We start from the raw sequence: 25,902 nt of genomic DNA on the forward strand, positions 1-25,902 counted from the left end.
ATACCTAACTCAACTTCCCCTTCCTGTGCTCCGTGAAAATCAAATTTCTGCTCTTAGTGGCTTATTATAACTGCCTTGAGTCTGTGACGTTGGAAGATATTACTGGAAAGAACTAAGATGGTTTGTCTTGCAATAGATGGGATAAACAAGTGAGATGCTTCATGGTGCCAGGCCGCTCTGTCCACCAGCCCAGGTCTCCTCACCAGCCTGACTCTGTCAGACACCTATCTATCCATCCCTGGACTGCTTCCTTCTGTCTCAGAGGGCTTCCAGGCAGATGCTGGGTGTATCTGAAACGCCCACATCTCTCTGTTCTGCTTCTTTGTATCACACTCATCTCTTAAAGCTCAACCCAAGTCTTGCCTTTTCCAAGAAATCCTCAATATCTACCTAGAAATTTTCTGGAGGTAATACTCTTTATTTTTTACTTTTTACTTTTGGCTGTGTTGGGTCGTCATTGCTGCACACAAGCTTTCTCTAGTTGCGGCGAGTGGGGGCTACTCTTCGTTGTGGTGCGTGGGCTTCTCATTGCGGTGGCTTCTCTTGTTGCAGAGCACGGGCTCTAGGGCATGCGAGCTTCAGTAATTGTGGCGCACAGGCTCACTAGTTGTGGCTCGTGGGCTCTAGAGCACTGGCTCGGTAGTTGTGGCACATGGGCCTACTTGCTCCACGGCATGTGGGATCTTCCCAGATCAGGGCTCGAACCTGTGTCCCCTGCATTGGCAGGCGGATTCTTAACCACTGCGCCACCAGGGAAGCCCCTGGTTGTAGTACTCTTTTTTTTTTTTTTTTTTTTTGCGGTACGTGGGCCTCTCACTGTTGTGGCCTCTCCTGTTGCGGAGCACAGGCTCTGGACGCGCAGGCTCAGCGGCCATGGCTCACGGGTCCAGCCGCTCCACGGCATGTGGGATCTTCCCGGACCGGGGCATGAACCCGTGTCCCCTGCATCGGCAGGCGGACTCTCAACCACTGCGCCACCAGGGAAGCCCCTGTAGTACTCTTTTTAAAATGGAGAAACTAAGCTTAAAACACTTGGTATCCATGATCAAGTCCAAATTCCTCAGCCAGATATGCACTAGCCTTCACTGCTTGGTCTCACTATCTATTTCTAGCCAAGAAGTAACAAATGAAGCATCCCTCTCGCCTCTCGCCTCCCCAGTCCCATGGCAGACATTATTAATGACTCGGACTACTCTTCCCACTAAGCCCAGATTCAGCTTCAGAATCCTTCTCAACACAGCACTACAAGCATCAGGGGCACCCAGACACCTGGGTGGGAAAGGGCGTGCCGCCCGCCTGTCCTGGCAGCTGCCTCAGTGCTGCAGCGTGAGTGCCACAAACTCGGAGCCTGCGTGCACTTACTCCTTGCCCTGCCTCCCCTACCTACTCACCGCTGCCCAACACCAAGTTGCCTCCTTCCTAAGATGGTCCAGCGCGGCCAAGAGGCATGAATGACTCCTTCATCTGCTCTAGAATTCTGCCCCGGGGCTGCCAGCACCAAGTTCCTCCTGAGCCCAGTGACTCTGGGAGGGACTCAGAACGGCGAGCACACCCTTCACTGACTTGTGTTTTAATCACAGGGGATGAGAGCTGAAAAGGAAAGTTATAAACATGGGTTAGGCTTTATTCTGGACAAGCTTCTGCACCAAGAATTCCCATGGCCTGCTTCAGCAGAGGCCGGGTTCCTCTGAAAGTTTTTCATTCTTAAAATATGTATGTGGCGAAGCCCCTAGATGGTCAAATCCTTTCTCCATCCCTAAGGGGCTGAGTCTTCCTTGTTGCTTATCCAAATATGGCTGTTCTCTGATTTCATTGTCAAGGCCTGTGTCCTACACTCATCTACTCAATTACTCAATCAATCAGTCATCAGTACTGACACCTGCAGAGTACCTGACTGACCTGGGCTGGTCCCGGGGGCACAGAGGTGGACAAGACACCTGGTCCATGCCCTTGTGGGGCTGACTTCCTGGTGCTACCGTCTGAAATCTGGGATGAGGCCCATCCAAGCGATTCCCTTGAAGAGCCATAGGACCTCCTGTTCTTTTTTTTGGGGGGGGGCGGTACACGGACCTCTCACTCTTGTGGCCTCTCTCGTTGCAGAGCACAGCCTCTGGACGCGCAGGCTCAGCGGCCATGGCTCACGGGCCTAGCCGCTCTGCAACATGTGGGATCTTCCCGGACCGGGGCACGAACCTGTGTCCCCTGCGTCGGCAGGCGGACTCTCAACCACTGTTCTACCAGGGAAGTCCGGACCTCCTGTTCTTAAACCCGAGGGCTCATGTCACCCCAAGCCCTGGCTCCCTACAGATCCTTCCATCCTTCTCAGGGGTTGCCCCCCCTTCTCACGGCTCTCTCCACCTGCATCCCCGGGGACCTTGCTGTCTTCTGTGATTCTTTCCCCATGAAGCCTTCCACCAGTGCCCACTCCCTCTCCCCAGTCTACGCCACCCCTGTCAGTCCTGATAGGCACCGTGTAGCTTTCCCCAGAGTCTTTCTCCCGGTCCCCACAGGACACAAACGGAAGAAGGAGGATGACAAACTGGGAGAATCATGGACTCACACAAGATAGAGACAGCAGGGAGTCCATTGAAATATATATTCGGTGTATGTTTTTTTTTTTTCAAGTTTAAGCCATTTAATTCATTAACAACTTTAAGTGAAATGCACACAGGAGGAGCTGGTTCAATTCTCTCCTGTCAGCTGGGACATTCTGACACCTCTGGAGGGGCAGGATCTCCCGGGTGCATCCCAGACCTGGAGAAACCACCCAGCGTTCGCCTTTGGTGGTGGCAGAGAGACCACAGTCAGAGCCAGTCACCTGGTGTCTTATGCGGCTTCATTTTCACAAGCCCGTAGCCTCGGCCCAGGGGCAGCCGGAGCCCAGAACCTGGGACCCGATGGGTTGCACTCAAATCTCACCTCCTCTCCCTGCTGCCTGTGATTCCAGACAAGTCCCTTCACCTCCTGGGGCTTCTGTCCCCTGATCTGTAAATAGGGGTGAAGACCATGAGACCAGCCTCACAGGAGTGTTGCGCGGATCGAGCCAATACGTGCGCGGTGCTTACGATAGCATCTGCTGCTTAGAAACGCTTCATAACGGGCGGGGACATCGAGGCTCAGAGGGGAGGCTGTCAGCCCGAGGTCACACAGGAAGACAGGGGCAGAGTGCCCCTGAGCCAGCTCCCTCCGCCACGCGCTAGCTCCTGAGGCGTGTCAGAGGCCACTGGCTCTCAGGTGAGGGGTTTCCTCTGTACCTGGGCATGGGGTCAGGACACGTAGGAAAGCGCCAGTGTGGCTGCTGACCTTTGACCCATAGGGACCTGGGATCACTTGGCTTTGGACTGACTCCACCGTCAATCTCAGCACTAAAGCCCATCAATCCATCCCTGAATTCCTGAACCCTGGTCCAGCACGGGCCCTATTGCCTTCTTTTAACATGCTGGCCTCACTTTTTACCATTTGCTTTTGATGATCTGGGCCCCACTCCCTGAAGAACACTGCTGGCCTGCAGATTTCTCAGGTCCTGGGCCTGGCCCCTCCGAGAGGTGACTCGCAGAAGAGCATCCTCAGCACCTGGGCTGGGCTTTGTCTGCTGTGCCGCCAAGATCCCTGGTGTTTGCCCTCCGTCCCGTGCATCAGCTCTCCCCAGTGACTCAGCATGAGGCCAACCTAAGTCCTCCTTCCCGCACCTGATGCCCGGCTCCCCCAGTGCTGCCTGGTTGCCCATGGTACCCTTGGTCCTTGACCCTTGGCCTTCTCTCAGCGCCAGCAAGAAGTTCGCCTGGGATCAGCCCGCAGGGGTCCTAGGCCCCTGCCCTCAGTCCCGGCTGCTTGACCCTGAGCCACGATTGTTTCTTCCAAACTTCAGTGTCTGCGTCTGTGAAATGGGAATAACAGAAAACCCCACCTCACCGGCTGGGAGGGATTCTTGGATCCTCGGGAAAGCTCTCTCTGTGACTGCCTCGGACAATCTATTGGGACAACATCAACGATAAAGGTAGCTGTTGCTATTAGACCAGAGTTCGCAGTTAGTCCACATGTTTCCATTTTCACACTTTTTGTAACAAAGATGAAAAATACACAGAGCATAACAGTTATGAGCACAGAGGTGAGAGCTAGCAAAGTGTGGGTTCTACCTCTTGCCAATTGCATGACCCTGCACGAGTTTCCTTAAACCTCAGTGTTCATTTCTTCATCTGTAAAATTGAAAAATGATACCTAACTCACGAGCTTTGTGTCAAGATTAAAAGAGATACCGTATGAAAATGTCCTCTCCCAGTGTTGACAGAGAGTGAAAAGAAATCCATAAACAAGGTCATCACTGTTACTATGTTACCATTGTGTACAGGTAATCCCATATGGTTGTTTCCATACTCTATTTACACTTTGTCATCCTGCTTTTTCCAATTTATGTTCCAGAATATTCCCATCATCATTAACATTATTGTACTGACTGTATAAATAGTCTTTTAGGTGCTCATGTCCTTTAACCAGTTGGTCATGGTTGATTTCCTTTTTTCAATATTACGAACAGCTCCGGAATAGACATATGTGGGCAAATAGGTCCTCCAACATTGCGATTCTTTCCTTGAAATCGATTTCACGAAATGGGATTACTGCATCAAAATGCAATGCACACGCACAAAATGCAACGCACATTTTTAGGTTTCTTGATGTACATTGATATTTTGGGTTCCAGAAAATTTATACAAATTTGCATTCTTGGAGGTGTATACGAGGCTGCATGATACATCACTCCCTCCTCTGACTTACTAAGGAGCAGTCTGAGCCTCTCGACTCAGTTCTTTCTGCTCCCGCGTCATGACATTCTCTTGCTTAGGGACAGTGCCCATTTGTTGAGTCATTCACTCATTCATTTATTCATTCAATGCTTAATTCTCAATTTTCATGTTATTTGGCCTTTTTTTCTTTTTTAAAAAACAGCTTTGTTACAGTGTAATTTATATACCACAAAAGGCACCTTTAGAAGTGTATAATTAAATAGTTATAGAGTTAGGCAACAACAATCTAATTTTGGAATATTACCATCATGCCTGAAAAGAAACTCATGCCCCCTTACAGACACTACCCCTCCACGTGCCTCCCCAGCTTTGGCAACTTCTAATCTAAGTTCTGTCTCTGTAGATTACAGATATGCCTTTCCTGGACTTTTTTAATAAACAGGATTATACAGTACATGACCTTTTGTGTCTGCTTTCTTTCACTTAAGCATGACATTTTTGACGTTCATCCTGTCGGCCAGCGTCTTCTTGATAAACCTTCTTCACTTGGCTTGCAAGACACTGAGCTTTTTGTTTCCTTACTACCCTAGTTATTCCTTCTCCTGGAGCTGGGACTTGGGGCAGTAAGTGAGACATTCACCTTGGGAGCAAAATCGAAGGAGGTATTGAAAAATTCAGTCATCGAGATAAATAATATTTAACACAGTATTTCCAAAAAGTCAAAATGAACAAAAAAACTCCACGATGAACAAAATATCAACATTTTAAATAAAGGCAGGATCTAGTGGGGGATGAGGGGGAGGCCAGTGAGGTGCGTTTTACGAGAGTAGAATCGGATCCTGAGACAAGGTTTTCCACCCACATCCTCTGAAGAACAGCCTTTGGCATCCCGTGGCCACTTTCCCTGCTTTAATTCTCCTTCCTAAACCTTCGTTACCCCTTGTCTGTCCCTTACGTGTTTATTTATTTGTGGAGTGTGTGTGAGGGCTGATGCATTTCAAAGAATGAGGCCAGATGAGCAGGGGCAGCCACGTCAAGGAGCAAATAGTTCCTCTGTCATTTGGATTCTTCCCTTAGAATAGATTTCAATAAAGGAGCTACTGTGTCGAAATAAACCCAATGCACAGTTCTAAGTCTCTCTTTTTTAAAAAAAAAATTTATTTATTTATTTTTGCTGTGTTGGGTCTTCGTGGCTGCACACGGGCTTTCTATAGTTGCGGCAAGTGGGGCTCTACTCTTTGCTGCGATGCGCAGGCTTCTCATTGCGGTGGCTTCTCTTGTTGAGGGTTCTAGGCTCGCAGGCTTCAGTAGCTGTGGTGCGTGGGCTCAGTAGTTATGGCTTGCGGGCTTAGTTACTCTGCGGCATGTGGGATCTTCCTGGACCAGGGCTCAAACCCGTGTCCCCTGCATTGGCGGCAGATTCTTAACCACTGCGCCACCAGGGAAGCTCCTCTAAGTCTCTTGACGTCTGTCAATGTTTCACATGAATGTTTCACCCAAGGACGCAGAGAACGTCTCCTTCTCTCCAAAGAATGCGTTGGATGATGTACTAAGAATCCTGACCTTTATTCAAAGGCATGGAGGGCTTTTAGACGAAGGAGCACTGTGGTCCTCAAATCAGTATCAAACATCCGTTCACGGCACCAGAGAGAGGAGAGGATGCACTACAGCAGGGCTGACGAATGTTTTCTCTAAAGGGCCAGATGGTTTTCAGCTTTGCTAGCCATACAGTCTGTTGCTACCATTCAACTCTACCACTGGAGCATGAGAGCAGCCTGAGATGTGTACATAGATGTGTGTGCCTGTGTTACAATAAATAAATAAAACTTTATTTACAAAGACAGGCAGTGGGCCAGATTTGGCTCATGGGTCATAGTTTGCTGCCCCTGTTCTAGAGTGTTCATGTAAGCTCATGAAGTCTCTGACTTAATGCTTAGTGCAGAAGCAGCCTGGAATGTCTCTCGGAACAGTGCTTAGCAGGAGTGCTTTACTAAGAACTTTCCCCAGACAATGTAAGTGCCACTCACAGAGCACCCTCACCCATGTGCAATGAGAGCTTTGAGGAAGGATGGGTGGCGGGTGGCGAATGAGTACCTGAGTGAATGGATGACTATCCTTCAGTGAAGAACAGCCGAGGACACAGGGCAGGGGGAACTGGGGGGCTTGCAAATGCTGTTCCACCAGGACATCACTTCCTCTCCCTCTACCTCTGTCTCGAGGAGTAACACCATCAAACCCCCTGCTGCTCCAGCAGGATAAGAGCTAGCTAACCTGTCACCTTCCTCCTCCTGGAGCCCCACATCCGGGTGATCCCATCTCAGAGGATGTCTCTACCTGGGTTCTCTCCATCCTCACCGCCATTCTCCCAAGCCAGGCTCTTATCCTGTCCCACCTGGACATCAGCCTGGCTTCTGGTCTCCAGCCTCTTTTCCGATTCTCTATAGCATCCTCTGGGGTAATCTTTCCCGAAGGCAAACAGCATCGTCAGTTCTCTGCTCAAAAGCCTTCAATGGCTCTCAGCTGTTTCTAGATTAAGTCTCCACTTAGAGGAAGAAGGAAGAAAATAAGGCAAGAAGGAGGGAGAGGAGGAAGGAAGGGAGGGAGGGAGGACAAGCGTTCAGGAGAGCCCATCCTGGGGCAGCACTGTGCCAGCAGCATCCCTGAATTGTCTCACTCTCCCCTCACCCCTCACGCCTGCCCCCATGACACACAAAGCCCTCACAGTCCTGCCTCTCCCAGCCAGGTGTGCCCTTCACCTGCCCTCTTTTTTTTTTTTTTAACATCTTTATTGGAGTACAATTGCTTTACAATGTTTTGTTGGTTTCTGCTGTATAACAAAGTGAATCAGCTATACTTATACCTATATCCCCATATCTCCTCCCTCTTGCGTCTCCCTCCCTCCCACCCTCCCTATCCCACCCCTCTAGGTGGTCACAAAGCACCGAGCGGATCTCCCTGTGCGATGCGGCTGCTTCCCACTAGCTATCTATTTTGCATTTGGGAGTGTATATATGTCCATGCCACTCTCTCACTTCCTCCCAGTTTACCCTTCCCCCTCCCCGTGTCCCTGTGCTCTCTTCACCTGATAGCTTCCTACTCATTGTTTTAGGATTTGCCTCCAATCCAAATTTTCCAACGTAGCCTTCAGGGACAGCTTCAGGCAAGTTCTGTTTCCCCCTGGAGTCAAGAATGCTCCATTCCCATGCCTGGGGCCAGGCCCAGAGTGGACACCTAGCCAACAGAGTGTAATAGATCAATGCAATCAGCTTCCATTTTGGAGAACTGATACTGATCAGGATTTAATGGTAATTATTTGTTTGTTTGCTTGACCCTTCAAAATTAACCCTTGAGTAAGCCCTTCCGCACCTAATGTCAAGTGAAGAGACTGAAAGTGAAACAGCACCTCACCATGCCATTTAGTAACCTGAATTCCAGGTTTCCTGCTCACTTCCCAAGAGAGAAAAGCGACCTTTGAATACCTCTCTGTGCAAGTGCTTTCAGTGTTGTCTCGTTTACCCCTACCACACAGCAGCACTGTCATTCCCATGTTATGGCTGAGCGACCTGACTCAGAGAAGTCAAGTAACTTGTCTTAGGTCACACAGCCAGGAATTGGACTGATTGCCCTCAATCTTTCCCCACACCAGGCTGCTCCCAGATCCAAGAGAAACTAAACTGCCATTGTGGTGCTCTCTCTCCATCAGTGTGGCAACACTACAGAGCCACACTGCCCTCTGAATTTTATAGGAGCAGGGGACAGGGGTGGTCTCCTAAACCAGCCGCTGCCTGTTGGCTGTCTGGCCTTTTAGAGGGTCTTGTGCTGGAAGAATCTGGAGAGGAAGAACATGATCTCCAGCATCAGAAACCCTGAGATGGATTGGTTTGGAGTCTCCTGAAAGCATTGTAAGCAAGAGGCTTCTTGATGTACGGTAGCCAGTGGCTGCTGATCTAGCCACAGACAAATCTCAGTTCAGTATGGCTTTTGCAGCGGCTAAATAGATTTCAGGTCGTCCTACTATTGTGGCTTGAGTGGGAGGGAGCTGAAGTCCCTCCTCGAAGACAGAACTTAGGAGTGAAACCCTGACTTCATGGCATCATGGACCCAGGTTTTCGACACAGACCCCTTGTGTCCTATAGCATTGAAGCACCACCTACGATGATGATCTCTCCCTTTGGGGGTTGGGGGTGTCAGATCCTCTGCTTCTCACCGTGACTATTAGTTGTTGGCTTTCCAACATCCTAAGAGAAGATGGGAAAAGTCTGTAAGGTTGTGGTTTGTGGCTTGTTATCTGTGGGGAAAATGGCGATTTTGGAGTAGCTCCTTTATGGGAATCATCCTATTAGAATGGAGGACTGTGAAACAATGGAAGATGTGTATATGGCTTCAGTGGAAACAGATCGGGGAGTCAAGGAACAGGTACATCTTTACGACACCAGGGGCCTACAGGAAGGTGTGGAGCTGCCAAAGCATTATTTTTCATTTGCCGATGGCTTCGTTTTTGTGTACAGTGTGAATAACTTTGAATCCTTTCAAAGAGTGGAGCTTCTGAAGAAAGAAATTGATCGGTTCAAAGACAAAAAAGAGGTGGCAATTGTTGTGTTAGGAAACAAAACTGACCTTTCTGAGCAGAAACAAGCGGACACTGAAGTGGCACAGCAGTGGGCCAGGAGCGAGAAGGTGCCTCTGTGGGAGGTGACGGTCACAGATCTCAAGACCCTGATCGAGCCCTTAACCCTGCTAGCCCGCAAACTCTCCCAGCCCCAGAACAATGCGAGCTTCCCTCTGCCTGGGAGGAGAAGCAAAGGCAACTACAGCTCTGAGAACTAAACCCTAGGGTGCACAACTGTCGCTTGAAATAGTGACTGCCTGGAGGTGTCCGTGAACTCATGTAAAACAGGCCATTTCTATCTAGCTTTGGTCCTTAGGAAACCCCTAGGGAAGTAAGTTAATGCACTTTTAGTTATAATTCAGTTACTATTGCCTGACATGAAGTAATATATTTGCATTCTCCTTGTTTCAAACTTGTCCCTGAAATTAGCACCTTTGTTATCTATATTATGTTGCATTTGTCAAGAGAATAAAATAAAGTTTAGGTGGTATGCACATGTAAAAAAAAAAAAAAAGCACCAAGGCAAAAATCAACAAATCCACTTCTTCCAGCCCTGGTATTAGGTGAAATGCCCACCAGGGCTTTCATTAGAATTGAAAATCAGACTAACCGTTCCAAATACAGGGCTTCTCTTTTCTTGGCTCCCAAGGAAGCCATAAAGGAGAAAGAGAGACCCAGCCGATGCAGGCTGATGGGAAAGGGGGGCATCCCAGAAGACTGTAGAGTTTTCAGATGTATGAATAATTTGAATAAAAATCGTTAGCAACATGCCATTTCTTCTGTGCCAAGAACAGAGTCCTCCCTTTATAAATCTCCTCAGGGGAGCGACTGTGATGGATAGATGCTGGGCTTTGTAAAGGTGGATCCATTTTACTCAGTGGGTGCCAAGGCGCTCGATAAATAAACCGACGATTATAAACCATCCCTTCAAAAGTCAGGAAGGAAACACAGGAAAACATTCACAGTAGTTTCCAGGAATGTGCTAGTTCTGTTTCCTTCTCCTGTTCTATTTTTTTTTTTTAATTTTTGTAATCATGAAAATATGTTAAAGTGAAAATTAAACTTTATTTTAAAATAAGTGCTTACAATGACTTGCAGCTTTTGAGTTGCCTCCCAATGTGATGCGAAGCAGCCTATACAATTTGCCAGGCAATCCTCTGGAAACCATACCGTAGTCTCATTTGATGTCACGCGTTCCGATCTGCTCTGCTAATTTGTAATTAAATACTTTAAATACTTTTCCATACTAAGTAATCAAATCAACTTATTTTAAAAATAGATACACCCTTTTATAAGATAGTTATCCAAAAAGACAAACTCAGCTCAGCCTTTGGGCAGGAGTATCACAGAGTCCTGGTAGGGAGGTTTGAATGGAGAAAGTTCAGTGTCAGCACTGTGACATGCTTTCACGTTTCAGTAATTATTAACACACCCCGTGTCGCTGGCTCCCAGAATGGTATTTACTCTATGGCTCAGAAGACTTGAGCTCACGGCTTCCATTTCATTTGCCTTTTGACCTACTTCAAATAGGGAAAGGTTGATATCTCAGAATCTTCCAGTTCAAAGTGGTTCCACCCCGAACCTGCCTCGTGACCCCCATCTGATTTTCCTGTCAGCCCAGCACAAGCAAGGGACCCATCCAGGGTAGGGAGCAGTAACTTCCATGATTTTTTTCTTTTAACCATACGTTTTCGTGCATCCTATTATTTAATTTTCGGAGCAACATGGTGAGCTGTTAAGTTCAGGATTTATGCTTTTATGAGTTGAATTGTGTCCGCCCAGAAAGATATATTGAAGTCCTAAGCCCTGGTTACCTATGAATGTGACCTTAATTGAAAATAAATTCTTTGCGTACGTAATCAGGTTAAGATAAGGTCATTAAGTGGCCCTAAACCAAGATGGCAGGTGTCCTTATGAGAAGAGACAGACACACACAGGGAGAAGGCATGTGACAAAAGAGATGGAGATGAAAGTGATGCAGCTGCAAGTCAATGGGTGTCAAGGATCTATAGCCACCACCAGCTGAAGAGGCAAGGAAGGATTCTACCCAGAGTCTCTATCCATAGGGAATGTGTCCCTGCCAACAACTTGATCTCAGACTCTAGCCTCCAGAGCTGTGAGAGAATAAATTTCTGTTGTTTGTGGCGCTTTGTTGCAGCAGCCCTGGGATAACATCCAATCCCCTTTCAGCTTGTTCTATTTATGACAATCACGGTCCACTGGTCACTTCATCTCTTCTCTAGTCCACCAGACCTTCTCTTCTTCACAGTCTCCTCATCTAAGTCGGATTCCAGATTTTAACTTAATAGCACAATGATATTCTAAACTCTTCCTTCCTTCTTCACAGTTTTGGGCCAGCATGGCCAGTGGATCCCACCACCAACACACGGCGTCATATGCAAACGGGGTCCATGCTGCCGGCATCTCACAGTCCACACAGTGTTTTTCAAGCATCCTTTGTCTTCCTGAGTCCTCTCACCACCCCATCTACCCCTCACTCCCAGGAGCTGGCTGCGCTGGATGCATTGATGTCCCACATGTAGCCCCTTCATTAGCCTGTGCGCCCATCCTCCAGCTGCTGTCAATGTTGCTGATAAAATCCCACCACTGCTCCCTTCTCTGAAGAACTTTCCTCAGCCAGCAGGAGCACCCTGTTTTTTGGCCACCAACCGCAGACCCACCGATGACTATCTGATACAGGGGTACAAACAGCAGGTCCTCTTGCCTTAAGGCAGAACAGCAGGTAGATATACTCATTTAATCCCCCAAAGATTTTGTGGCCATTTAGTCAAGTAACCATACCCTGAGCGGAAATAACAATAGACATTTCAAGGGCTGTTTGATACAGGGTCAAGATTGACACCGATATCCAAGGACCCAAAGCATCACCATGCCACCCCCCTCCCCACCATTGGCAAAGGCCATACAAGAATCATGTAGTCACTATTTACAATAGCCAGGACATGGAAGCAACCTAAATGCCCATCGACAGACCAATGGATAAAGAAGATATGGCACATAGATACAATGGAATATTACTCAGCCATAAAAAGGAACGAAATTGAGTCATTTGTAGAGACGTGGATGGATCTAGAGACTGTCATACAGAGTGAAGTGAGTCAGAAAGAGAAAAACAAATATCGTATATTAACACATATATGTGGAACCTAGAAAAATGGTATAGGTGAACTGGTTTTCAGGGCAGAAATTGAGACACAGATGTAGAGAACAAACGTATGGGCACCAAGGGGGGAAAGTGGCCGGGGGGGTGGTGGTGGGATGAATTGGGAGAGTGGGATTGACATGTATACACTAATACGTATAAAATGGATAACTAGTAAGAACGTCCTGTAGAAAAAAAATACATAAAATAAAATTCAAAAATTCAAAACAAAATTCAAAAAAAAGAATCGGGCTTCCCTGGTGGAGCAGTGGTTGGGGGTCTGCCTGTCGATGCAGGGGACGCGGGTTCGTGCCCCAGTCCAGGAGGATCCCGCATGCCACGGAGCAGCTGGGCCTGTGAGCCATGGCCACTGGGCCTGCACGTGCGGAGCCTGTGCTCCGCAACGGGAGAGGCCACAACAGTGAGAGGCCCACGTACTGCAAAAAAAACCAAACAACAACAAAAATAGAATCATATAGTCAATATAGTTCTGGCCCAGGTATGCTGCACGGTGGGTGCAGTGAATCAACAGATCCACCCGTGGTAATTTCCTTGGCCCTGAATATTTTTAGGAGAGATACACTGAACCACTGGACAAAATCTCACGTTGGTTTCTTGACCTGTAAAGTGACAGTTATTGCATAAGAAAGGCCAACTGGCAGGCCTAGAACTTTCACCCCCTGACAAGACAGCAAATGAGAAACAATATTGCCTCCAGGGAGAATGACAGAGGGGAGTGCCTCCCTCTGTGTCTTGAAACATCCAGGAGAGGTGGTCCCTGTCATGTCCCCTACACAAACTGTATGGGTCACAGCAGAACTTGGAACCTTAGAAACGTAAAAAAACAGTAGCTCCAATTGCAGTTTTGCCCGACGTGGCATCACATCAGGTTAATGCAGCCTTGGGTATGCTGAGTGCAGCTATTGATGGGAAACGGGAGCCCCAGGGAGGATGGGCAGGGGAGATCGCCTCATCAGCCCATCCGGTTCATGTCTGACAATCATTCATTAAAGATGTCTCCCCGTCCCAGTCCACCAGTCCAACTGTCCTCCCACGATGTTTCACAATCACTCCTTTTCTTGTTTTTTTTTTTTTTTTCTTTCGGTGGTGGGGCAAGGCAGGAACACAAAGAAACAAAGAAATAAAATTTTAGAGCCTTCCCCTCTTTTATCTGGCGTTATTTTCTTTCGATTTCAAATTTTGACATTTCATTTAAAAATTCATTTTGATCTTCTAGGAATCAAGTTTAAAAAGAGTGTGGCTTTATTATAAAAAATAACAGCATAGACTGAAACCCATGTGGGAGACTTTGCCAAGTGACATCATCAGTTTTCCTTCCTGTTTTTGGAAAGAAGAAAAAAGGAAACTGAGGCAAGGAAGTTGGTTTCATTGTGTGTGGTCATAGGGGAAGATCTGGTCCAAGCCCAACTGGACTCAGACCCCTGTGTCCCTGGGTCCACAGAGGGAGGGGAGATCCAGCTACTCACCTGAGCTCATCTCACCGAGTCCCCAGCCAGCCTGCAGGGCACCACTGAGATCCCCATCTGAGCAAGGGGAGCTTGAGCAATCCACCAGGGTCACATGGCGAGGACAGAGATGAGGTGAGGCTGGAACTCAGATCTGTCCAGTAACACAGCCTAGGAGTCTCCCCTGTGCCTTTCCTTCCTACAATCCAAGCATCCAGATCCTCATGTTTGCTTTGCGTGCGAGGCTCCTGGATGGATTCCCAGGCACACATCTGTCGCTTGAGCTCACCTTGTCCTCTTGCCGAGGGCCTGGATCTCAGTCCACCCTCCTGTTCTTTTCTCTTAAAATGCAGTCACCCGCCAGCATCCATTCCCTCGGGCTCCTCTGGCCACCCCAAAGGGCCCATGCACCAATCATAACATCCCAGGTTCACCCACTCCTGCTTGAGGGCAAGAGGTCCCTCACATGAGAGGTCCCTCGTGTTCTGGGGCATTTAGCACTGATCCCTAGAGGGAATAGATGTACATTTCAATGATTATGAAACTTTAGTGACTAGCTTATTGATTATTTTGCAGGTATTATGCCTCACAACAACCTTAGGAGGGGAATGCTATTTTTACTCACATTTTATAATGAGAAAACCGAGGCCAAGAATGGTTGAATGATCCATCCAAAATGCAGTTATCAGGGAGCCAAACCAGGCTAGCAGCCCCGGGTCACTGCACAGCCTCCCAGACAAAGTTCAGGTGGCTAGAAGTGTGGCGCCCAGATTCAGGCAGCCTGGGTTTATAGCCCAGCTGTGTGACCTTGGGCAAGTTACTGAACCTCTCTGGTTTTGTAAAGTGGAGACGATAAACATCCTACCTGCTTCACGGGGTCACCATGAGGATGCACTGACACAGACATGTAAAGTCCTTAGAACAGAGCCTGGCACGTGGGCTTAATATATGTTAGTCGTTATTTTTCTTTTAAGAATTTTTGTTACTTGAAGCATCATAGGAGGTTGGGTAAGAATCTTAACTGAAGTCAGAATTCTAGGAGGTCAAAGTGACTCCTTCACCCTAACTTCCAGCAGACCTGTTTTTCTACAATGCCTATGTTTTCTCTTGCTTTTATCTAGAAAGGAAGAAGGAAAGGATACAAGATGGAAGGAACAGCAATGGTGACGGGAAAGAAGGATTTTCAGTTCCACCTCTTATTTCTTGTCAGGAAGGGGGTGGTCTAGTGGACAAATATACTGATTTAGAGGTCTGACAGAATTGGAATTGGAACCTCAGTATGACCTTGACCAGGTTACTTAATCTCACAACCTTCAGTCCATTCATCTGTAAAACAGGGAAAATAGTACCAGTTTCCCTGGACTGATGGGAAATTAATGACATATATAAAGCATTACCCAAGGGATGGAGACCCAGATGGCCTTCAGCTCTTCCAGCACAGCAGCCAGGGTTCTCATACGTGTCCTCTCATGGACCTGCGTGAGTTTGTCCTAGATAATGAGTGTACTTAATTTGAGAACGTTTGCACCAGAAGTTTCCCCCAGCCACATCCCCACCTCCAGTGGGGTTGGTCCCCAGGCCTGCATCCGCACCAACATGGGGCATCACCTGCTGAATTGTCATTGCCACAAGAGCTGGGACAACTCTACCCCAAACACCTAGAGCTGTGCTTCACGCACGAGAGCCTCCACTTGGTGAGTGAATCACCAGCTCTCTGGATGCAGCCCGTCTAACAGGCATGTTGGTTTCACGGGCGAGCCTCTGGGAATCAGCGTCACTGGAATCTCTCCAAAGACTTGCTCAGGCTTCCCATTTCCGCATTTGCGATTTGCTGGTTAATATCCTTTGCCATAGGTCCATTGACTTCTTGGTGATTTTCAGAAGTCTCTTTGCATCCTAGATTTAATCCCATGTCAGGTTTTTTTTTTGTGTGTGTGTGGTACGCGGGCCTCTCACTGTTGCGGCCTCTCCCGTTGCAGAGCACAGGCTCCCGACGTGCAGGCTCAGCGGCCATGGCTCACGGGCCCAGCCGCTCAGCGGCATATGGGATCTTCCCGGACCGGGGCACGAACCCGTGTCCCCTGCATCGGCAGGCGGACTCTCAACCACTGCGCCACCAGGGAAACCTCCATGTCAGTTTTAGACATTACAAGCACTTTCTTCCGATCTGTCATCCATGAATTTGCCCTGCATTTCCTTTCATTCAAAAGACATCCTCCATTTTGACGTGATCAAATTTATCAGATCACTGAATGGATTTCAGCTCCTCTGAGTGAGTTTCAGCTTTTCAGGTTGCCTCTCATCAGAGAAGCCCTCGGAATGGAACAAAGCATTCCACATGTGGTCTGAGAGAATCTGTGGACTGATTCTAAAATCTAAATGCATGGACTTCCCTGGTGATTCAGCAGTTAAGAGTCCACCTTCCAGACCTCCCTGGTGGCCCAATGATTAAGAATCTGCCTGCCAATGCAGGGGACACGGGTTTGATCCCTGGTCCGGGAAGATCCCACATGCTGCGGAGCAACTAAGCCCATGCACCACAACTACTGAGCCTGTGCTCTAGAGCCCTCGAACCACAACTACTGAGCCCACATGCCACAACTCCTAACGGCCTTGCGCCTAGAGCCTGTGCTCCACAACAAGAGAAGCCACTGAAATGAGAAGCTTGCACACCAAAGAAGATTAGCCCCTGTGCGCTGCAACTAGATAAAGCCCGCACGGAGCAACGAAGACCCAATGCAGAAGAAAGAAAGGAAGAAAGGAAGGAAGGAAGGAAGGAAGGGAGGGAGGGAGGGAGGGAGGGAGGGAGGAAGGAAGGAAGGAAGGAAGGAAGGAAGGAAGGAAGGGAAGAAAGAAAGAAAGAAAGAAAGAATCCACCTTCCAATGCAGAGGACGCAGGTTCCCTGGTCGGGGAACTAAGATCCCACATGCCTGGGAGCAACTAAGCCCGTGTGCCACAACTAGAGAGAAGCCTATGTGCCTCAATGAAAGATCCCGCGTGCCGCAGCTAAGACCTGACACAACCAAAAATAATAGATAAATAAATAAATATAAAATCTAAATGCAGAACCGCTTTGCCACTGATTCTCGTTATACACTGACTTGTTAGTTTCCATCCACAATTTCAGACGGTTGGGATCGTGTTGAAATTGGATCCTAAAACTGCATGGCATTGCGCCACCCCCAAAACAATTAAAAATCATACATGCTGTGTTTTGGTGAACAGTTTTGATAGGTCTTGGTAATGATAGGCATATTCCATTCTGTATCTTGTAGAAATTGTACAGTGTACCATGACGTATCCCTTACTTGCTCTGTGACCCTGAGCTAGTAATTCAGTTTCTGGAGGCTCCTCTGCAACAACAGCAGCATCTCGGTCATCAGGCTGCTGTGAGGGGCAAATGAGTTGATACCTGGGAAGCTGTTAGAATAGGGCCTTCCGTGGTAAAACTTGGTGTAAGCGTTTGCTGTGATTGTTAGTGTTAAAGCAGCATTACCTCTACCTTTTAAGAGATATTAAAATGGAGTCTCAAGCAGTTTAAATAACTTGTCCCAATTGCACTGCTAGTGACAGCAGAATCAGGGCTGTGTGCTCATCCCTTGGATCCTACAGCTTGTACCACGTCCGTGATGAGATGTCCAGGTGAGCTGAAATCTGCTTCTCTAGCTGTCCTTCACTGGGCTTGGTCTTTGGCATCTAAGGGCATAGAGAATCAAGGCAACCTCTAATCCCCACGACAGGCATTCAAGCGTTTGAAGAGAGCGCTATGAACCCCTGACCCAAAGGACCTCTTCACCCAGCTAACTAGACCCTTCCTTTAAGGAGGCCTTGTGGCCAAAAAAGAAGTTATTAGTTTTTCTCACCCCAGACTCATTCTCCTTCCAGCCTCACCATCAATCACAGTCAGTGGTGCATACAGACCCACAGTGGCTCAGGCCAAAAGTCTAACCCTCCTTGATCCCTTGTTAACGCTCTCACCTGACACCTGATCTATCCTACGCGCTCTACTATGAAAACAGACCCCACAGCTGCCCGTTTCCATCACTCCACCCCCGGCCGGCCATCGCCACCTCTGGCCCGCATCTCTGCAATATCTCCCCAGCAGCTCTCTGTGCCTCACCCTTCCTCCTCTGCAATCCAGTTGCACTTAACAATAAGATTGATCATTGTAAATGTCAATCAGAGCATGCTGTTACTCTTCCTAAAAGCCTCCGGTGGTTTCCCATTTTCCTTAGAATTAAACCCAGACATCTACAATGTTCCAATGATGCGACCCCTGCCACTGTCATCACCCTAATCTTCCTCTGCTCTTCCCATTTCTGTCTTGCTCCAGCAGCACCGCTGGCTTCTCCCAATTCCTTGAACGTGCCTCAGGGCTTTGGCATCTGCTTTTCCCTCTGCCTGAAACTTGGCCCCAGATTGGAGCTTCCTCCTCAACACTCAGGTCTTCAGATGTTTCCTTTTCAGAGAAGCTCTCCGTGACATGCCAGTGGAAACTGTGGCACTATGCTCATTAATTCTCCATCCCTGGGCCACACTATGTTTTCTTTACCACTTACTGCTACTGGTATGTATTACTACTTTTTTTATATCTGTCTTCCTCTCTAGGATGTACACTGCCTATGAAGAAAGAGAACATCTCTGATTTATCCCAGTTTTGCTTAGCAGAGTACCAAGCCCAGCCTAGCAACTTGTGGGACGCACCATAATTCTCTCCCCACCAGTGATATCCACTTGTGAATCCCGGGAATCTGGGACTATGTTAGGTCACGTGGCTCAGGGGATTTAAGGTTGCAGATGGAATTAAGGTTGCTAATAAACTGACCTTAAAATAAGAAGAGGGCTTCCCTGGTGGCGCAGTTGTTGAGAGTCTGCCTGCCGATGCAGAGGACACTGATTCGAGCCCTGGTCCAGGAAGATCCCACATGCTGCAGAGAAACTAAGCCTGTGCACCGCAACTACTGAGCCTGCGCTCTAGAGCCCGTGCTCCACAGCAAGAGAAGCCACCGCAATGAGAAGCCCGCGCATCGCAACAAAGAGAAGCCCCTGCTCACCGCAACTAGAGAAAAACCCGCATGCAGCAACAAAGACCAACACGGCCAAAAATAAATAAATAAAAATAAATAAGTTAAAAAAGAATCAGTTGGTGTTTAAGCCACTGAGTTCATGGTAATTTGTTACAGCAGCCAGAGGAAATAGAGAACTCATAGCTATTTGCTGAATGAGTTAATGAAGAAATGAATAAGTGAACAGGATCAGAAGTCCCTCTACTGACGGGTCCCTGTAATTTCTCTGGGTCTGTTTTAGGATTGGGTGCCCAGGGCTGACCCAGATCCACCAACGCTGTCTGATGGAACAGAGCAGCTCTCACCCTCTCTTCTGTGTCCTCCTCTATTCATATACTCAGGGGATTCATGTGTTTGATTAAAGGTAGCCGCGTGGCACTTGCCTTGTGGGGAACTGGCCGTAAATTCAAATGCTTAACTGGATATTCACATGCCCTTAACCATGCTTCTATGTCTTCAGTCACATGTGTGTTTCTTTCCCTGAGGTTAATATACATTCATCTCAGTGCAGCCCTACCTTTCTGTTTTTCTTTGTTTTTCAACGTCATCCTGGAAACATCCTCTGGGATGTAACACACACAAGAGAGTAGAACATCTGGAGTTTTTAAAGGACACTTAACCTTTTGCAATGACGTTACCGTGTCATCCATGTTACTGGATTCCCACAGCTACCCTCAATGTTTTAACATCCCTGTTTTATAGATGAGGGAACCAAAATGCCATTTATTCGTTACCACCTCATTCGCTTTTTCCACTTATTCATGAACTCTTTAATAAGCCCTTACGGAGGGTTGACTGCGTTTGGCATTGTGTTGAGCGTCACACACAGCTGCTGCCACCTGGATGTATTCCAAGTTCTGAGAAGTTAAAATATGAGGTCATGCGCATCTTAGAATCAATACAAAAGGTCATTCTTGGCAGAGAGAAGACCAGAAGTCTGGCATCCTAGCTCTCCCCACTGAGCTCCCCCAGAAAGTTTGTCAGGTTGCTTCTGATACTTAGAACAGCAACAGCAGTTACAAAGACAGCTACTCACCACCTCTAGTCTCGCCCTTAGACCCGGTGCCAGAACTCCCCAAAATGAGACCTGAGTTCACGGCCACTTAGGAACATAATTCAAGCCACACATCATGCCCAGGAAGTTCCCACTGGCTGGTCTCTCCATCCTACCTGCCAGGTAGAGCTGACCTTTTCAGAATTTCCCTGATGTGCTGTAGGCTTTTCAGTAATAATTCCCCCAGCCTGTTTTTCCAGTCTGTCAATCAGATTAGGGCTCCTTCCTGATTTGAGTGCAACCCTCCTCCTTCCACAGGGTGAAAAGTGAATTTCCTTAATGACTAAGTGTTTCGCCATTCTAACCCAGGGTTTCTCAACCTTGGTGCTATTGTCTTTCAGGCTGGATAATTCTGCGCATTGTAGGTTGTTTAGCAGTATCCCTGCCCCTCTGCTCACTCGATGCCAATAGCAACCTTGCACCCCCATCTCCAGTCCCTCACTCCCACCCCACTGTGACCACCAAAAATGTCTTCAGACAATCCTAAATGTCTCTTGAGGAACAAAACCACCCCAGGGCTATTTGCATCTCTGTGCCTCTATTTCGGTTGGACCAAGCAATCTGTATTATTCTCCCTTAGACTGAAAATCCTGTGCTTCCATAACACTCATTCTCTAGTCATGGTTTTACAAAGAAGAGTGGGAATGGGATACTTTATTTTTGATTGTGTTAAACAGGAGGCCAGTTTTCATTATGGCAGTGTATTGGTGTTCTCCGGTAAAACAGAACCATTAGGATGTGTGTGTCTATAGCAGGACCTGACCCATGTAATTCATGGAGGTGTAAGTCCAAATCCAAAGGGCAGGCTGGAGACCCGGGCAGATTTGCAGTCTAAGTCCAAAGGCAGTCTGCTTCAGAATTCCCTCTGGCTCAGAGGAGGTCAGTCTTTTTTTTCTTAAGGTCCACTCACATTATAGATAGTAATGCTTTACTTGAAGTCCAGTGATTTAAATGTTAGTCTCACCCAAAAAAGCACCTTCACAGAAACATCCAGAATGATGTTTGACCAAATACCTGGGCACTGTGGTCCAGCCAAGTTGACATCTTAATCTTGACAAATTAATCATAACAGGCATCAGTGGATGAATTAATTCACAGCGAAGCGGGGGAGGATGCACTAAAGTGCACCTGGAATTTGGGGCCAGGCTTCCATGATTACCTCCTGAAAGGTCAATGTTATAGATGCCATACTGGGGCCATCAGTGGTTTTCAGACCTGGCCATTACAGTCACCTGCCGAGCCTTGAAAAATGCCGATGTCAGAGCTACCCTTGGAAAGTCCAATCCACTTGGTCTGAGACGGGGCTCAGGCGTTCATGTGTTGTTAGAGATGCTTAGATATTCCTAGTGTGCAGGCAGGGCTGGGAGCCTCTGGGCTGAATGAACATTTGATCCCCCACCTCACCGCCTGCTGGATCGCCAGGTGGAGATGAGCACGGACTTTGCAGCAAAGTGCATTGAGTTTGAGTTCTGCTTCCTTTCAAGGGAGTTACGAGCCTCTGGGATGGTCGTTTTACCTGAGGCTGTTGGTTAAGAAGATGCTTGGAAAGCACCTCGCTCAGTCCCTGGAGGCATAACATCTGCCATATGTCAATATATGTCTGCTCCACCACCAAGCTTGGGATTAACAACCGGGGTGTCCCCTCCCTGTCATTTCAACGTTCCTGTTAAAATATAATAATAATCACACTTTGTCTAACATGTATCAAGCTTTGAGACAGATGCTGTGCTACAAGTAAGCATTATGAATCTTCACAATAGTCCTATGAAGAAGATTCTTATAAATGAGGAAAAGTGAGGTACAGAGAGGTTAGGCAGCGTCTCCAAGGCAGGAGCAAACCGTCTGAGAGTTATCTGACTCAGAAGGTTCAAGTTTTAAGGAACTCGCTTCAGGAGATGTAAATCAGGGTTACGGCCTCAGGGAAGAAGGAAACAAGAAATGGCATCGTTCCTACATGTCACCATTGTGTACCTAAAAAATCTAAGAAAATAGAAATAAAAATTCTTAGAATTAATATGGGAGTTTAGCAAAAACTTGGTGCATATCCAAAACCCAGATATGTTCCTGGTGATTGTCAACATTCGGTGGAAATCATGTGTGAAAATAAAGAGCTCATTCAGACACAGCCACCTAAGCAGTGAGATGATTTTTGCCTGACTGTGCCTGGGCGCACTCGGATCCAAACTAATTTATTTAAAAAAAGCTGCTTCAGAGTTAAAAAAAAAATTTTAATTGTGAAACAAAGGTTTAATTGTGAAAAAATCTCATATACATATTTATATATATATCTTATGTATAATATATACATACACACACGCACACATATATATACACAATTGTATCTATATTCATACAATTTTAAAAATAATTGAATGAACACCCATATGACCACCTGGGCAGACACACGCTTAAGGAAGCCCCATGATCTGGCTTTCATGTGCTTATGCGACTCCTTCCCTTGAGCGTGGATAGAACCTGTGACCTGCTTCTAAACATATGGAATATGGCAAAATATAAAACAGACTAAGAAATTCATATCTGGAAAAACAAAAATAATAAATAGATTAAAAATGATCAGCTTCATTGAGGCCAGTTGAACTGCGGTGCCGTATTGGCCAAGTTGGTTTTGGAGTTAGGCTGAGTTATGATACCCAAAGTTGGCCAGCACAGAATAACACAGGCCCTTGCTCACTGTGGAGAGGAACACAAATGAGTAGAATGTTGTCGGAGAGTAGTTTGGCAAAATAGTTCCCGTGTCTTAAAAGTGTGCATAGTCTTTGTTTTAGTTATTCATTTTTAACATCTTTAAAAAAATTTTTTTTTGTGGTACGCAAGCCTCTCACTGTTATGGCCTCTCCCGTTGCGGAGCACAGGCTCTGGTCACGCAGGCTCAGCGGCCATGGCTCACAGGCCCAGCTGCTCTGCAGCATGTGGGATCTTCCCGGACCGGGGCACGAACCCGTGTCCCCTGCATCGGCAGGCAGACTCTCAACCACTGCGCCACCAGGGAAGCCCTAGTTATTCGTTTTTAATAATCTATCCAAAGGCAACAATCCTCAATGCAATGACTGATGTGAAAACACGTTGATCGAGACATTTGCTCTGGCAAAAAATGGAAATCTGAAACCAGCCCCAAATGTGGAGGGCAGGGAAAGACCCAAGAACAAAGCAGACCACTCAGATTGGTAGGTGTCAGGCTTGATAACCGAGAAAACTTACCAGGCTTGTCTCGGGCAGCTGCAAGACCAGTAGATTTCTGCACCCGCCAGCCAGAATCTTACAAGTTTACAAAGATGCCTTAACTGGAGTCAGTCACATACCCAGTTAGGGTAGCCTCAACTCCACATTTCTATTTCAAGGCTGTAGGCTTAGAGCACTTTTGGGAGCAGGGAAGGCAAGTGAAACACACATTCCAAGGACAGGAGAAGGGGGCAGTGGTGGGGGACAGCCTCCAAGTGCCTGGGTCCAGCTCACGGGTCAGCTGGTGGTCATGTCTTCTTGATGACCTTATCCAACAAATATTAGTGGAATGATTACATATATTGTGCTCTAACCATCCACTTGTCAGATAATATGCAGATATTAAGATGACGTTTGCTTATAACTTTTAATGACAAGGATAAATTCTTATGGCTGAAAGTTAAAACAAACTAAAACAAGACAGGAATCCTTAGTAGACTCTTCCCACCAAAGCAACAGCAATTTTTCCGTGGAGTTGGACAGATCAGGGTCAAATCCCAGCTGTATCACCTATTTGCCATGTACTTCTAGGGTGTTGCTGGATCCTTTCAAGTCTTGGGTGTGCTCCTAGGTTTGTTTTAGGGATCCAATGACATCACATAAGCAAAATAGCCTTACGTATTCTAGACACTTGGCGAATGTCACCCGCCTGTTTTTGTTAATAACGCTGAACATGGGGATTATGACACATGGAGAGAAGAGGACAGAATCAAAAATCATACACAGACTGATTATGCGTTTAAAATACATATGTGCCCACTCAGAAGTAGAAGGATGGAAACAGCTGGGTTTTTTTAAAATTAATTTATTTATGGTCGTGTTGGGTCTTCGTTTCTGTGCGAGGGCTTTCTCTAGTTGCGGCGAGGGGGGGCCACTCTTCGTCGCGGTGCGCGGGCCTCTCACTATCGCGGCCTCCCTTGTTGTGGAGCACAGGCTCCAGATGCGCAGGCTCAGTAATTGTGGCTCACGGGCCTAGTTGGTACGCAGCATGTGGGATCTTCCCAGACCAGGGCTCGAACCCGTGTCCCCTGCGTTGGCAGGCGGATTCTCAACCACTGCGCCACCAGTTAAGCCCCAACACAGCTGGTTTTAATTTTTAATTTTAAAAAAAAAGCAGAGAAGAGTTCCTAGTCTGTATTTCCCTGAGAGTGTGGCTTCTGCCTGGGGTACAGACCGTGACACTCTTGTTCACAGGATCCTAGTACCCGACCTTAAGAAGGGAGAAATCTCATGCCAACCTTATTCCCTAGTGAGAGCAGAAGTCTTGTAATATTCCAAGCCAGATGGGAAATGGAGTGTGGTGTGCTCTGGGGGACAAAGCACCATCTGTGGACCATCGATACAGCCCACATCACTGGCAGTCAACCTTCAATGGGCATTCACACCGCCAGGGATACAAAATGCAGATTCCCACGTACCCATACTGAGAGATTCTGATTTGGTAAGTCTGGAATGAGGCTGGAAGTGTGTGTGTGTGTGTGTGTGTGTGTGTGTGTGTGTGAAACATATAGTAAAGTTTGTAAATCTTAAGCATAGGGCTCGATTCATATGTATATACCTATGAATGTATGGTATGTACATAACCGTAGTACACCATAGGTAAATTCCATATAGGTATCTATCTACCGATCGATTGATTGATTGATCGATCAATCTATCTACTTATACATAGGTATATACCTGTATAATCACTATTCAGATCAAGATACAGGACAGTTTCTACACCCCAGATGCCCTTACCCACCTCCGCAGAAGGTAACCATTATTCTAACTTCTGTCAACTCAGATTCGCCTGTGTTTGAACTTCCTATAAAGGGAACCACGTAGGACTCCCTCTTTTGTGTCTAGGTTATCCTGTTCAACATCATGTTCATGAGTCTGTATCGGTAGTTCGTTGAATTTTATTGCTGAATATGGATACGCCACAATTTATTCTCTGTGGTCCTGTTGGTGGGCATCTGGGTTGATCTCAGTCTGGGGCTCTTTTGAACAGCACCGCTCAAATGTTCCTATCCATTCTTTTGTTAGACATACACACTCCATTCTCTTGTATGTACTTAGGAGTGGGATTGATGGGCTACAGGGTGGGTATGTGTTTAATTTTGGTAGACACTGCCACACAGTGTAATCCACATTTGTATAAGGAATTTCTGATGCAGCTGGTCTTGGACCACACTGAAAAACACTACTTCATTGAAAGCCCTATTTTGTGAGCAAACATATTCCCTTTACCTCACCTTTCCTTGGGGTATAAGTGCGGACAAACGTACTTACATTGAGATACGAGCTAGGTGATTTGGAGAAGGGGAGAGAATGAGAAATTAATACCAGCCCTTAGCACTGCCTGGGGACAAATATTTGCAATTTACTCTTTTGCCCGAGAGAAAGAAGCTGAGAACAGGGATGTTTGATGGGGTTGGGAAGGTGAGAAGTCAGGTCACTTTGCCTCATCAACTGAGCCCCCTCCCACCCCAGCCATGAGCTAGAATCAGGTCCGTTCATTTGCTGGTGAAAAGGTATCTGCTTGGGACCTTGGGTTATCCCTGTGGGGAGCGACTGTC

The 25,902-nt window shown here is 47.1% G+C and overlaps 1 pseudogene; it reads left to right on the forward strand.

The window, feature by feature from the left end:
• The first annotated feature begins 8,990 nt into the window (after positions 1-8,990).
• Positions 8,991-9,582, forward strand: LOC115857356 (NF-kappa-B inhibitor-interacting Ras-like protein 1; annotated as a pseudogene).
• Positions 9,583-25,902: the final 16,320 nt, after the last annotated feature.

This window comes from Globicephala melas, chromosome 5 (assembly GCF_963455315.2).
Source record: "Globicephala melas chromosome 5, mGloMel1.2, whole genome shotgun sequence".
Lineage (NCBI taxonomy): Eukaryota > Metazoa > Chordata > Mammalia > Artiodactyla > Delphinidae > Globicephala > Globicephala melas.